Source organism: Aotus nancymaae, unplaced genomic scaffold, assembly GCF_030222135.1.
Source record: "Aotus nancymaae isolate 86718 unplaced genomic scaffold, 86718_ANA_hifiasm-v0.15.2.pri h1tg000058l, whole genome shotgun sequence".
Classification (NCBI taxonomy): domain Eukaryota; kingdom Metazoa; phylum Chordata; class Mammalia; order Primates; family Aotidae; genus Aotus; species Aotus nancymaae.
In genome coordinates this window covers 3,053,243-3,069,268 of record NW_026988472.1, presented here as the reverse complement: position 1 = coordinate 3,069,268, position 16,026 = coordinate 3,053,243, and the positions used below count along the sequence as shown (strand labels likewise).

Below are 16,026 nucleotides of genomic sequence, written 5' to 3'. Positions count from 1 at the left end.
TGAAGTTGGTGATTACTGGTAGAATCTCTGAGTGGACATCCTTTTTGTTAAAGTTGGGGTTATTTCTTCTGTTTGAGGTGTTTTTGTTTTCACACAGGGGTCAGCGTGCCCTTTAAGACAGTCTGTCTGTTGTCTGCCTGTGAAGGTGCTGCTGGGCTGCCTCAGTCTCAGCCTTGCTGCTATTTATTTTTCTCCTTGTTTCTGCTTATACAGCTGAGATTAGCCCCACCTTCCCAATGGGAGATGTCTTTCTCTCTGCTGAGCCCACTCGTCCTGGATGGAGCTCAGTTTGATGTGTTAAGCATAAAACTCTCCCACAAGAGGGTTTCCACTTGCTGGATCTTATGTGTGTGGGACCTGCCTTGTATCCTTCTACTCTCCACTTTCAACTCTCCCTTCTGTGGGAAATGCAGTTCCTTCCCGTGAGCCTTCTTGGTGTTATTCAAAGTCTCTGTCCTGGTCTGCACTGACAATTTGCAGTACCAGGCTGACTGGGGCTCTTGACCGGGTCTGCAACTCAAGGTGGTTCTCAGCCAGGGGGCTTTTTCCTGGACTGCAGGCTGCCAAAGTCATGGAGTAAAGCACAGTATCTGAATCAGAGTACTGAGGAGGTGAAGCCCCCTGATCCTTCATGCCAGATGCACTTCCCAGGTGGAGCAGAGGCCCACCTTGCCTTGGCTTACCCTCCTTGGGCTTCTTTCACTACCTTTTTTTGGGTTAACCCCACTGTTCTACCAGTCCCTTTGAAACTAACCCTGGTACCTTGCTTGGAGATATGGAAATCTCTCTGGTTCTGTGTCTCACTTGCTGGGAGTTACACTCTAGGGAAGCTCTCTTTCAGCCATCTTGGTGGTACCCTGATCTCTAATTCATTTTATGAGAACAATATCATCCTGATAGCAAAACATGGCATAGAAACAACAACAACAACAAAGTTGCAGGTCAATATCCATGATGAACATCAGTGCAAAAATTTGCAGTAGAATACTGGCAAACCGAATGCAACAGCACATCAAAAAGCTTATCCATCATGATCAAGTAGGCTTCATCCCATTGATGCAAGGCTGGTTCAACATATGCAAATGTATAAACATAATCCATCACATAAACAGAAACCAAAGAAAAAAAACCACATGGTTATCTCAATAGATGAAGAGAAGACCTTCAACAAAATTCAACAGCCCTTTATGCTAAAAACTCTGAATACAATAGATATCAATGGAACATATCTCAAAATAATAAAAGCTGTTTATGACAAACCCACAGCCAATATCATAATGAATGGGCAAAAACTGGAAGCATTCCCTGTGAAAACTGGCACTAGACAAGGATGCCCTCTCTCACCACTCCTATTCAACATAGTATTGGAAGTTCTAGCCAAAGCAATAGGCAAGAAAAAGAAATAAAGTGTATTCAATTAGAAACAGAAGAAGTCAAATTGTCTCTATTTGCAGATGACATGATTGTATATTTAGAAGACCCCATCATCTCAGCCCCAAATCTTCTTAAACTGATAAGCAACTGCAGCAAAGTCTAAGGATACAAGATCAATGTGCAAAAACTACAAGCATTTCTGTACACTAATAACAGACAAACAGAAATCCAAATCATGAGCAAACTCCCATTCACAATTGCTACAAAGAGAATAAAATACCTAGGCAGACAACTAACAAAGGACATGAAGGGCCTCTTCAAGAAGGACTACCAACCACTGCTCAAGGAACTAAGAGATGACACAAACAGATGGAAAAACATTCCATGCTCATTGTTAGGAAGAATCAATATTATGAAAATGGCCATACTGCCCAAAGTAATTTCTAGATTGAACGCTATCATCAAGCTACCATTGACCTTCACAGAACTGAAAAAAAACACCTTAAACTTAATATGGAACTAAAAAGAGTCCACCTTGCCAAGACAATCCTAAGCAAAAAGATCAAAGCTGTAGGCATCACGCTGCAGGCATTTGCTGACTGCAAACTATGCTACAAGACTACAGTAATCAAAACAGCATGTTCCTGGTACCAGAACAGGGATATAGATGAATGGAATAGAACAGAGGCCTCGGAAGTAATGCCAGACACCTACAGACATCAAATCTTTGACAAACCTGACAAAAACAAGCAATGGGGAAAGGATTCCCTGTTTAATAAATGGTGTTGGGAAAACTAGCTATCCATATGCTGAAAGCTGAAACTGGACCCATTCCTTACACTTTATACAAAAATTAACTCCAGATGGATTAAAGATTTAAATATGAGACCTAACACCCTGAAAACCCTAGAAGAAAACCTGAGCAACACCATTCAGGACATAGGCATAGGCAAGTACTTCATGACCAAAACACCAAAAGGATTGATAACAAAAGCCAAAATAGACAAATGGGATCTAATTAAACTTGAGCTTCTGCACAGCAAAAGAAGTGATCATTAGGGTGAACCAGCTATTAGCAGAATGGAAAAATTTTTTTGCAAGCTACACATCTGACAAAGGGCTAATATCTAGAATCTACAAAAGACTAAAACAAACATGGGAGAAAACAACAACAATAACAACAACAAACAACACATCAAAATGTGGGCAAAGTATATGAACAGGCATTTTTCAAAAGAAGACATTTATGCGGCCAAGAAACATAAGAAAAAATGCTCATCATCACTTGTCATTAGAGAAATGAAAATCAAAATCATGTTGAGATACTATCTCATACCCATTAGAATGGCAATCACTAAAAAATCTGGATTCATCAGATGCTGGAGAGAATGTGGAGAAATAGGAACGCTTTTGTACTGTTACTGGGAGTGTAAATTAATTCAACCATTGTGGAAGACAATGTGGCGATTCCTCACGGATCTAGAAATAGAAATACCAATTTACCCAGCAATCCCATTACTCGGTATATACCCAAAGCATTAGAAATTGTTCTATTATAAAGACACATGCACACGTATGTTCATTGCGACACTGTTTACAATAGCAAAGAACATGGTGTATATGTGCCACATTTTCTTTATCCAGTCTGTCGTTGATGGGCATTTGAACCAACCCAAATGCCCATCAATGATAGAATGGATAAAGAAAATGTGGCACATATACAACATGGAATACTATACAGCCATCAAAAAGGATGAGTTCATGTCCTTTGCAGGGACATGGATGAAACTGGAAACCATCATTCTGAGCAAACCGTCACAAGAACAGAAATCCAAACACTGCATACTCTTAACTCATAAGTGGGTGTCAAACAATGTCGTGGACTCAGGGAGGGAAACATCACACACTGGGGTCTGTTTGTGGGTGGGGGACTAGGGAAGGGATAGAGGGATAACATTAGGAGAAATACCTAATGTAGGCGACAGGAGGATGGAGGAAGCAAACCACCATGGCATGTGTATACCTATATAACAATCCTGCAAGATCTGCACATGTACCCCAGAACTTAATGCAAAATAAATAAAAGTGTAGAAATGATAGTCAAAATTTTCTGTGATCTTATGTTTAGTAAAGATTTCTTAAACAGAACAATATTAAGAACAAATTATGAAACAAAAGATCAATGTATTGGAGTTCATAAAAATTAAACAGTTTGCTCTCAAAAAACACACTGTTATAAAAGAGAAAATGGCAAAACATCTATTCTACAAAATACTCTGTATAAAGAATGTATAGAAAAATCTTAGAAGTCACTAATAATAAGTCAAGAATTAGAAATGAATGAAATATTCAAACACTGAGGATCAAAGGATATATACATATGTATATAAATGTTAAATAAGTGTATAAAAATATGTCTAGTATCATTAGTCATCAGGAAAATGCAAATTAAAATTATTATAAGATAATACATCACACTTACAAGGCTGGCTAAAAAGAAAAAGGACAACCACTAGTGTTGTTCATGATGTAGTACAACTAGGAATTTCTTACACTGCTCTTGGGAATATAAATCGCTAAAACAGCTTTAAAAGTATTTTTGTAGTTTAGTACAAAATTAAGCATATATTTACCATAGAACTCAATATCCTGGATGTTTTCTAAAATATAATAAATGTTTTGTTTATTCAAGGACTTGTATTGAATAGTTATAAAAGTATATTTGTAAGTATAAAAACGTGAAGTAGCACAAATGTCCATCAACAGAAAAATAATCAATAAATTTTGGTATATGCATGTAATGGGATACTCCTGAGAAATTAAAAGGCACATATTATAGATGCATTAAACAACAAGAATAAATATAAAAAATAATTTTGCTGAGTGAAAAAAAATCTATATATGCCCAGGCGTGGTGGCTCACGCCTGTAATTCCAGCACTTTGGGATATTGCGACAGGATGTTGACATCTAAGATTAGGAGTTTGAGACCAGCCTGTTCAAGACGGTGAAACCCTGTCTCTACTACAAATACAAAAATTATCTGGGCATTGTGGCACGTTCTGCTAATCCCAGCTACTTAGTTGGCTAAGGCAGAACTTCTTCAACCTAGGGGCCAGAGGTTGCAGTGAGCAGAGACTGCACCATTGCACTCACTGCTGGGTGACAGAGCAAGAATCCATCTCAAAAATTAAAAAAATATCCAAAGGATTATAAATTGTTCTATTATAAGGACACATGCACATGAATGTTCATTGCAGCACAGTTTACAATAGCAAAGACATGGAACCAACCCAAATACCCATCGATGATAGACTGGACAGGAGAAATGTGGCACATATACACCATGGAATATTATGCAGCCATCAAAAAAGATGAGTTCGTGTCCTTTGTAGGGACATGGACAAACCTGGAAACCATCATTCTCAGCAAACTGACACAAGAACACAAAATCAAACATTGCATGTTCTCACTCATAGACGGGTATTGAACAATGGGAACACATGGACACAGGGAGGGGAGCACTATACACTGGGGTCTGTTGAGGGGGAGTGGGGGGGACAGTGGGGGGTGAGGAGTTGAGGAGAGATAGCATGGGGAGAAATGCCAGATATAGGTGAAGGGGAGGAAGGCAGCAAATCACACTGCCACGTATGCACCTATGCAACAATCTTGCATGTTTTTCACATGTACCCCAAAACCTAAAATGCAATTAAAAAAATTAAAAAAACACTATATTTGTACAGAGTTCCAGAAAATCAAAACTAATATAAAGTGAAACAAAGCAGATTGTTGACAGTGATGGGAGGTGGATTATACAGGGACATGAAAAAGTTTTGGGTGGTTGTGAATATATTTGTTATTGTTTACCTTAAAGTAAATCACTCTGAGTTCAATGTGAAAAATAAATTTAAAGGTAATGAGTTAGGTAGCAGGAATATTAGTTATGAAATCAATTCATAATTAAGATGAGAAATAGCAAAGACTTAACTAAGGCATTGTTAGTGATGTTGCAAGAAAAGGAAAAAATTAGAATAAAATATGAAAATTAGAAAACATGGACTTCAACCGCCGGGTGCAGTGGCTCACGCCTGTAATCCCAGCATTTTGGGAGGCTGAGGTGGGTGGATCACCTGAGGTCAGAAGTTCGAGACCAGCCTGACCAATATGGTGAAACCCTAACTTAAAAAAAAAAAAAACGAAAACATGGACTTCATTAAATAAGTATATGTAGATGCTGATAGAGAACAAGGAAATAAGTATGACTTCTGTATTTATTGTTTGTGTGACTTGGTGGTGTCAAAAACTGAGTCAAATAATATAGGATATGACTTTTCCTTATGGGAAATGAAATACATATATACTTTTCTTTACTTCTGCTATTAGATACAACTGAAAATCTCAGGCATTGTATCTAAAACAAACATAAAAAGACTCCTAAAGGTGAAGAGAAGATGGCAGACTCGCTAGGACTCTCAGGACTTCAGTAATGACACAGTGGTAAGTGTTCTGGTTTGTTGTTTTGTCTCACATATTCCAACTTGGAAATTAGTAAACTGAAAACTCAGATACGTGTTTACAAAACACACTTGAAACAAATGAAACTATAAAATGTCTCTGCAAAGATAGGAAAGATAATTACATTAATAATTGCATTATTACATTAGTTATTATAAGTGAGAGAAGGGAAAGGCACTCACACAATATAAAACAAATTATTTGAATAACCCTATAATTTAAGAGTTAATCAAGTTTATGAATTAAAAGTTGTGCCCCAAAGAAATCTCCAAACCCAGATAGTATCAATGGAGAATTACACCAAATGTTTAAGAAAAGAATTAACACCAAATTCTACAGTTGCTTTCAGAAAATGAAAAAAAAAAAGAGAACACTTTCTAACTAATTGTTTGAAGACAGTATTACTCTGATACCAAATCTAAATAAATATAGCCTTATGAGGAAAACTACAGACTAATATCTCTAATTAATTTAGATGTAAAATTCCTAACACAATATTAGCAAATACCAACTTAGCAATACAGAAAAATAATTATACATTATGAATAAGTGGGGTTTATTTCAAAGATGTGTGTCTGGTTTATTATTCAAAATTAATAATTTATTCACTATGTACTAATAGACCAAGAAATAAAATTACATGATTATGTTAATCAATGCAGAAGAAACATTTGACAAAATTCAACATCCACTCATAATAAAAATCTCAGAAAAATCAGTATATAAGGGAGATTTCTTTATTTGAGAAATAACTGTAAAAATAATACAGCTAACATCTCACATAGTGGTAAAAATAAGAGTGCTTTTCCCTTATGATCAGGAACAAGGCAAAAATTTTTAGCCCCACCTCTCTTAACTACAATGCTGGAAGTTCTTGTTAATTTCATAAGACAAGAAAAGTAAATAAAATTTATACAAATCAGAAAGGAAGAAATAAAACTTATTCTAGTTGTAGTTGACATGATTGTAGAAAATTGCAAGGAGTGTACAAAAACTTTCTCGAACTAATAAATGAATTCATGGTCGCAAGATAGAAGATCAAATTACAAAATTCAATTCTATGTCTAAATGCTAGCAATGAATATGTGAACACTGAAGTTAAAAGTACAATTTAAAATCACTCAAAAATTAAAATGCTTACTTGTAAATATAACAAAACATGCACTGGACATGGTTACTGAAAACTACACAATGCTGATGAAATAAATCAAGGGTGATCTAAATAAATAAAGAGATATGCCACATTCATGACTGGAAGACTCAACATAGTAAAGATGTTAATTCCTCCAAATCAATATACAAATTTAACACAATTCTTGTGAAAATTTTTGCAAGACTTTTTTTATAACAACAGATGATAAAATAGAAATAAATTCTAACATTTACAAGTAAAGGCAAATAAATAAAAAAGCTTATTATTGTAGTAATTATTTAACAACAAATACATATATCAAATATCACATTATACACTTTATATGTACACAATTTTATCTGTCTATTATGCCTAAATAAATCTGGAGAAAGGAAAAGAAGAATAAAACAAGAGGAATCTTTCTACCCAATTTTATTACATTATATTGCTCTTGTAATCAAGACTGTGTAGTATTAGAGGAAAACAAAGACATAGCTTAATGGAACTGAACAGAAAACCCAGAATACACATATACACATCCCAAATTAATTTTCATAAAGATGTAAAAGCAATTCAATGCAGAAAAGAGTCTTTTTGATACATGGTTTTGGAATAATTAGAAATGTATAGGCGAATAAATTAATCTAAACTTAACCTCACTACTAAAAATTAACTCAAACTGGATTATAGTCTTAAATGTAAAACTTTAAAATTTCAGAAAAAAATAGAAGAAAATTTTTCGAATCTAGAGTTTGCAAGGAGGTTTTAGATTTGGATCAAAAGCAAAATAAGTAAACAAAAAAACTGATAAACTGTACCAGACCAATATTTAAAAACTTGTTTCATAAACAAACCTGTAAAGAAGATTAAAATACAAGCTACAGATTCCTGATATCTGGGGACTGGTTTCTAGATTATAAATTGAACTTTTAAAATAAAAATCTCATTAAAAAGTAGGCAAAGGACATGAACAGACACTTTGCAAAAGAAGACATACATGCGGCCAATAAGCATATGAAGAAAAACACAATATCATTGATCATTAGAAAAATGCAAATCAAAACCACAATAAGATATTATGTTATACCAGTTAGAGTGGCTATGATTAAAAAGTAAACAAATAATTGAATCTATAGATTACTTTGGGCAGTATGGCCATTTTCACGATATTGATTCTTCCTAACCATGAACATGGAATGTTTCTCCATCTGTTTGTATCCTCTCTTATTTCGTTGAGCAGTGGTTTGTAGTTTTCCTTGAAGAGGTCCTTTACATCTTTTGTTAGTTGTTTTCCTAGGTATTTTATTCTCATTGTAGCAATTGTGAATGGGTGTTTGCTCTTGATTTGGCTCTCTGTTTGTCTGTTATTGATATGTAGGAATGCTTGTGATTTTTGCACATTGATTTTGTATCCTGAGACTTTGCTGAAGTTGCTTATCAGTTTGAGAAGATTTTGGGCTGAGACAATGGGGTCTTCTAGATATACAATCATGTCATCTGCAAATAGAGACAGTTTGACTTCCTCCTTTCCTAATTGAATACTCTTTATTTCTTTTTTTTGCCTGATTGCTTTGACTAGAACTTCCAATAATATGTTGAATAGGAGTAGTGAGAGAGGGCCTCCTTGTCTAGTGCCTGATTTCAAAGGGAATTCTTCCAGCTTTTGCCCATTCAGTCTGATATTGGCTGTAGGTTTGTCATATATAGCTTTTATCATTTTATGATACGTTCCATCAATACCTAGTTTATTGAGAGTTTTTAGGATGAAGGACCATTGAATTTTATCAAAGGCCTTCTCTGCATCAGTTGAGATAATCATGTGATTTTTGTCTTTGGTTCTGTTTATGTGATGGATTACATTTATGGATTTGCATATGTTGATCCAGTCTTGCGTCCCTGGGATGAAGCCTACTTGGTCGTGATGAATAAGCTTCTTGATGTGCTGTTGTAATCTGTTTGCCAGTATTTTATTGAAGATTTTTGCGTCGATGTTCATCATGGATATTAGACTGAAGTTTTCTTTTTTAGTTGAGTCTCTGCTTGGTTTTGGTATGAGGATGCTGTTGGTCTCATAAAATGAGTTAGGGAGGATTCCCTCCTTTTGTATTGTTTGATAGAGTTTCAGAAGTAATGGAACCAGTTCCTCTTTGTACATCTGGTAGAATTTGGCTGTAAACCTGTCTTGACCTGGACTTTTTTTGGTTGGTAGACTGTTAATTGGTGCCTCTACTTCAGCCCTTGTTATTGGTCTATTCAGGGTTTCAGTTTCCTCCTGGTTTAGTTTTGAGAGAGTACAAGTGTCTAGGAATTTATCCATTTCTTCCAGGTTTACTGGTTTATGTGAGTAGAGTTGTCGTAGTAATCTCTGATGGTGGTTTGTATTTCTGTGGGATCAGTGGTGATATCCCCTTTATCATTTTTTATGCATCTATTTGATTCTTCTCCCTTTTCTTTTTTATTAATCTGGATAGTGCTCTGTCTATTTTGTTGATCTTTTCAAAAAACCAGCTCCTGGATTTATTTATTTTTTGAAGGGTTTTTCATGTCTCTATCTCCTTCAGTTCTGCTCTGATCTTAGTTATCTCTTTTCTTCTGCTAACTTTTGAGTTTTTTTGATCTTGCTCCTCTAGTTCTTTCAAGGTTGATGACAGGGTGTTGATTTTAGATCTTTTCTCTCTTCTCTGGTAGGCCTTTATTGCTATAAATTTCCCTCTCGATACTGCTTTAAAGGTGTCCCAGAGATTCTGGTAAGATGTGCCAATGACCTTCTTCACAGAACTGGAAAAAACCACTTTAAACTTCATATGGAATCACAAGAGACCCCACATAGCCAAGACAATCCTAAACAAAAAGAACAAAGCTGGAAGCATCACACTGCCATACTTCAAACTATACTACAAGACTACAGTGATCAAAACAGCATGGTACTTGTACCAAAACAGAGACACAGACCAATGGAACATAACAGAGACCCCAGAATAAACACCACACATCTACAACCATCTTATCTTTGACAAACCCAGCAAAAATAAGTAATGGGGAAAGGACTCCATGTTTAATAAATGGTGTTGGGAAAACTGGCTAGCAATGTGCAGAAAGCAGAAACTGGACCCCTACCTGTCACCTTACACTAAAATTAACTCCAGATTGATCAGAGATTTAAACATAAAACCTAACACCATAAAAACACTAGAAGAAAACGTAGGCAAAACCATCCAGGACATAGGCATAGGCATGAATTTCATGACTAAAACACCAAAAGCAATGGCAATAAAAGCCAGGCTAGACACATGGGATCTAATTAAACTCCAGAGCTTCTGTACAGCAAAAGAAACCATCATTAGAGTGAATCGGCAACCAATAGAATGGGCAAAAAATTTTTGCAATCTACCCATCTGACAAAGGGCTAATGTCCAGAATCTACAAAGAACTAATACAGACATACAAGGAAAAAGCAAACAACCCCATTCAAAAGTGGGTGAAGGATATGAACAGACACTTTTCAAAAGAAGACATATATGAGGCCAACAAACATATGAAAAAATGCTCGTTATCACTGGTCATTAGAGAAATGCAAATCAAAACCACACTGAAATATCATCTCATGCCAGTTAGAATGGTGATCATCAAAAAATCAGGAGAAAATAGATGCTGGAGAGGATGTGGAGAAATAGGAACACTTTTACATTGTTGGTGGGAGTGTAAATTAGTTCAACCATTGTGGAAGACAGTGTGGCAATTTCTCAAGGATCTAGAAATAGAAATTCCATTTGACCCAGCAATCACACTATTGGGTATATACCCAAAGAACTATAAATCATTCTACTATAAAGACACATGCACATGTATGTTCATTGCAGCCCTGTGTACAATAGCAAAGACCTGGAACCAACCCAAATGCCCATCAATGTTAGACTGGACAAAGAAAATGTGGTACCTATACACCATGGAATATTATGCAGCCATAAAAAATGATGAGTTCCGGCCGGGCGTGGTGGCTCACGCCTGTAATCCCAGCACTTTGGGAGGCCGAGGTGGGTGGATCACGAGGTCAAGAGATCAAGACCATCCCGGTCAACATGGTGAAACCCCGTCTCTACTAAAAATACAAAAAATTAGCTGGGCATGGTGGCACGTGCCTGTAATCCCAGCTACTCAGGAGGTTGAGGCAGGAGAATTGCCTGAACCCAGGAGGCGGAGGTTGCGGTGAGCCAAGATCGCGCCATTGCACTCCAGCCTAGGTAACAAGAGCGAAACTCCATCTCAAAAAAAAAAAAAAAGAAAAAAGAAAAATGATGAATTTCTGTCCTTTGTAGGGACTTGGATGAATCTGAAAACCATCATTCTCAGCAAACTGGCCCAAGAACAGAAAGCCAAGCACAGTATGTTCTCACTCATAGGTGGGTATTGAACAATGAGAACACTTGAAGTCAAGGAGAGGAGTATCACATACAGTGGACAGTTGGGGGCATAGGGGACAGACAATGGGGGATGGGGAGGGAATGGAGGGTGGGAAGGGATAACATGGGGAGAAATGCAAGATATAGTATGCACCTAAAGTAAAATAAATAAATAAAAAACGTAAACAAACAAACAAAAAAACAGATGATGATTTTGCAAGAAAAGGGAATGCTTATACACTTTGGTTTGAAGTGTTAATTAGTTCAGCCATTGTAGAAATTAGTGTGATGATTGTTCAAAAACCTGAAAACAGAAATACCATTCAACTCAACAATCCAATTACTAGGTATATATCCAAAAGAATATAAATTATTCTATCATAAACACACATGCACTCGTGTGTTCATTGTAGCACTATTCACAATAACAAAGACATGGGATCAACCTAAATACCTACAAATGGTAGACTTGATAAAGAAAATGTGGGATTGGGAGTGGCCAAGGTGGACAGCTAGATGTTGCTAGTGTGTGTGCCTCTCACAGAGAGGGACCGAAGGGACAAGTGAATATAGCACCTTCAACTTAAATATTCAGGTATTTGCATTGGGACTAATGAAGAAAACAACTCAATCCATGGAGAACAGAAAAGCAAGACAGGATGATAGCCCACCCAGGAGTGACACAGAGCCAAGGGAACCTCCCTGACCAAGGGAAGTTGTGAGTGAATGTACGACCCCAGGAACCCACACTTCTCCCATGGAGATTTGCAACCTTTGGGTCAAGAGATACCGTTGTGAACCCACTCCACCAGTGTCTTCAGTGTGACACACAGAGCCACGTGGAGTCTCAGCAAAGCAGCCACTCAGGCATCCACAGTGACTCAGGAGCTTTAATTACCCCAGCTTTCTGGGCTTCCTAACAAAAGTAGCTACAAACCTGGGTGGTTAGACTCCTGTACATACCCCTAAGAAAGAGTTAGAATCCAGGGGGCAAAGCAGCAATGATCCATGTACCCCACTTCTGTGGCACCCCACAAGATAAGATAATTTTGGGATTCCAGCCAGTAATAGGTGGCAATATTGTGCCTCCCTGTGATGAAGCTCCTCAGGGAGAGGATGGGCTACTATCTCTGCTGTTTGGGTGACTTAGCCATTATGACCTTCAGGCTTTGGAGAGTCCAAACCAACCAGGGGCAGAAAGGATCCCCCAGCAAAGCACAGGTGCTCTACCAAAATACAGCCAGACTGCTTATTTAATTGGGTCTGCAATTCTCTTCCTTCTCACTGGTGGGGAAACCTCCCAACCAGGGCCTGCAGCTTCCTCTGCCAGTGTTCTCTGGCTAATGGATATTTAAAACTTTACTGGGAAAGAGTTCCCAGCGGGAGGAATGGACCATTATCTTTGTTTTTTTTTTTTTTTTTTTTTTTTTTTTTTTTTTTTTTTTTTTGTGTGTGTGTGTGTGTGTGTGTGTGTGTGTGTGTAACTTAGCCATTTCATCTTTTGGGCTTTGGAGAGGCCCAAGCCTACCTGGGGTGAAAATGGTAAATTTCCCTATGAAAAAGTGTCCAGACTGCTTTTTTACATGGGTCGCTGATTCTGTTCCTGGGTGGATCCTCCCAACCAGGGTCTCCAGCTACCTCCACTGGTGTTCTCTGGCTGAAAGAGGTTTTAGACCTTCCAGGGATGGAGTTCCCAGGAGTAAGTGTGTGCCGCTATCTTTTCTGTTTGGGCAATTCAGCCATTTCAGCCCTTAGGCTTCAGAGTGTTTGAGGTGACCAGGGACTGATGTGAATGCACAACACAGCTGCTCTATGAAAACATAAACAGACTACTTTTTAAAGCAACTCTCTGATCCCATTCTTCCTGACTGGGCAAGACCTCCCAACAGAGGTCTTTAGCTGCCTCCTACAGTTGTCTTCAGGCTGTCAACAGGCCCATGCTTCCCTGGGATGAAGCTCCCAGAGGGAGGGGCAGGCTGCCATCTTTGCTGTTTTGAAGCCTTCACTGGTGATACTTCCAGTTATTGGAAAACCTGAGACAATGAAGGACTGGAGTGGACCCTCCACATACACAGCACCCCTATGGAAAAATGGTCAGATTGCTACATGAGTGCCCATTCTCATATCTCCTCACCAGTCAAGTCCTCCAGACCTGGACTTCCAGCCACTCCCTGCCAGAGCCTCTCTGGACAGAGCCTCCAGGGGCAACTGAAGGCCTTTCTGTCACTACCTTTGCAGTAGAACTCTCCTTGTTACCTTTGAACTAACAAAGGAGCAAAGACCATAAGTACCTTATCCACATCTTTAACAACTGGTTGTTGACCCAAGGAGAGGAGGCCTGTCTATCCCCATGGGTTCCACATACCCACACTGCTCATCACTAGACAGGGAATCCCTGGCTTGGGCCCACAGCACAGATCTTCCATCCTGTGCTGATTGCACTGAGTGACTCCTGACTCACATCTCTCTGGGATGGAGGCTACAGAAGACAAGCAAGTGGTGGAGCAGCAAGTCAGATGATGTGGAGCTGAGGGGAGTTGATGTAAGAACATCTGTAGTGAAGCACGGCCAGAGACAGTCATCCCTCTAGTCTCAACTTGCTCCCACAGGAGGCTTTAGCCCTAGGGAAACTGTTGGACTGATCTCTGCAGGGTGGTCTTGCACATCCCTAGTTCCACCTAAGCACTCCTTGGTCTGCTGGGCTCATGGGACCCCAGCCTGGTGATGCCTGCTTACAGGGCAGTCTCAGGGACCCTGGGATCCCACACCACTACTTCTGCACCAGTGGATCATGGCCTCTCCCATGGGAAGCTCCAGCAAGGTGGCCCCTACAGCTGTGTGCCAGCCTGCACATTCCCTTGCCATAGTGCACCTTTCCATGAACCCATGGCAAATCCCTAGATCACCTTTCTGGTGCATGTCTGCTTGGGTAGGTTTTGCTTTACTTGCATGCTCAGCATGCATGAGTGCAGTACTTCCCCAACCCTATGCAACTGCCATTGCAGACTAAGCCTTGGCAGGCATAGGGCCAGCAAGTCCTGCCTCTGCCAGTGCTTTCTTTTTTCTTTCTTCTTCTTCTTTTTTGTTGTTGTTCTTAATGCTGCACAGAGAACAGGGGACTCTTCTACACCCTGGACAATCATGCATGCTTGCAGGGCACAGAAAAGGCATTCAGACACACACTGGCCAACATTCCACCACAAACCAAGACGATCTCTGATGCAACAGCTAACACAGTCTCCAGCAGAGAATCCCCTACTCCCCCACCCCTGGCTGCCTTGCCTTCACCACTGTGGTGAATGCCCACAGGGAGGCAGGTACCCCTGCATCCACTAGCACTTTGCTGCAGCTGCCACACATCTGTTCTCCCAGTGCAGTAGACTCCAAACCTAAAGGAGACAGGGAACAAAGTCTGGGCCCAATACAAGTCCTGCAGATTTAGAACATACATCCCAGTTCAGAGATGAACTTTGGCACCCTAAAATCTTCCAGAAACAAAATCAATTGGCTGAATCCACTTTATATCACAATCAAACACTGAGGGTCATCAAATAGAATAAAAGAAAAAAAATCCAAATGTCAGCAACATCAAAGATCAATGGTAGATAAGCCCACAAAAATAAGAATCAGTGCATGAATGCTAAAAACTCAAAAAGTCTGAATACCTTCTCTCCTCCAAATGACTGCATAAACTCTTCGGCAAATGTTCAGAATGGGGCTGAGGCCAAGATGGCTGACATGACAGAAGTAGAATTCAGAATATGTATAGGAACAAAGTTCACCGAGTTACAGGGGTAACCCAATGCAAGGAATCAAAATTTATGATAAAAAATTACAGAAGCTGAGAGAAGATCCAAGATGGCTAATTAGGAGCAGCTCAGGATTGCAGCTCCCAGTGAAAGCACAGAGGGTGAGTGGACACCGCATTTCCAGATGGATTTTTATTGCCCACAGACCAGAAGATTCCCAGGCAGAGGAGCCCTACAGGTCACCAGCGCAGCTGTTTTGGCTGGTGCGGCTGTTTTGCCGGTGCCCCAGCATGGCGGTTCTCCATACAAAATACTCTGGTCTGGGTGCCATTTTAGCTGGCGAGAGGAGCTCCAGGAAGGCACAGTCACCCATTCAGCTGATTAAAAAAGGGGACTGAAACAGGGAGCCAGGCCAGGAGATTCCCAGGCAAAAAAGTGCCATGAATCTCAGCATCACTGTTTCAGCTTGCGCAGTGGGTCACCGCACAGGAAATCACACAGATCCCAGTACCTTTTCAACAGGTGACTGGAACACCTGGGAGAGAGTAAACAATTCAACTAAAAAAAAAGAAAAAAGGCTCTGAGGCAGGGAGCCAGGTGATCAGGCTCTGCTGGTCCCACCCACACAAAGGAAAAAAACAGCAATTGGAAATGCTCTGGGTTGAGAGTTTCACAGCAAGCACAGCTAAACCCGGCATAGTCCAGCTCTGTGGGAGAGGGGCATCCACCATTACTGGGGCACTCCACCATTATGGAGGTAGTCCGCCATTGCTGAGGCAGCCTGCCATTTCCAAGGCAACCCGCCATTGCCGAGGCAACCCTCCATTACAGAGAGTCCACCATTACAGAGGTGG

At 39.5% G+C, this 16,026-nt stretch overlaps 1 protein-coding gene across 1 annotated transcript in view; it reads left to right on the top strand.

Moving 5' to 3' along the window:
* FAAH2 (fatty acid amide hydrolase 2) overlaps nt 1–16,026 on the top strand; it is a 395,527-nt gene that overhangs the window by 79,274 nt on the left and 300,227 nt on the right. Inside the window, exon 3 of the mRNA XM_064364306.1 lies at nt 5,760–5,873. The gene's annotated coding sequence lies outside the window, so the exon portion shown is untranslated. The remainder of the gene's footprint in view (nt 1–5,759; nt 5,874–16,026) is intronic.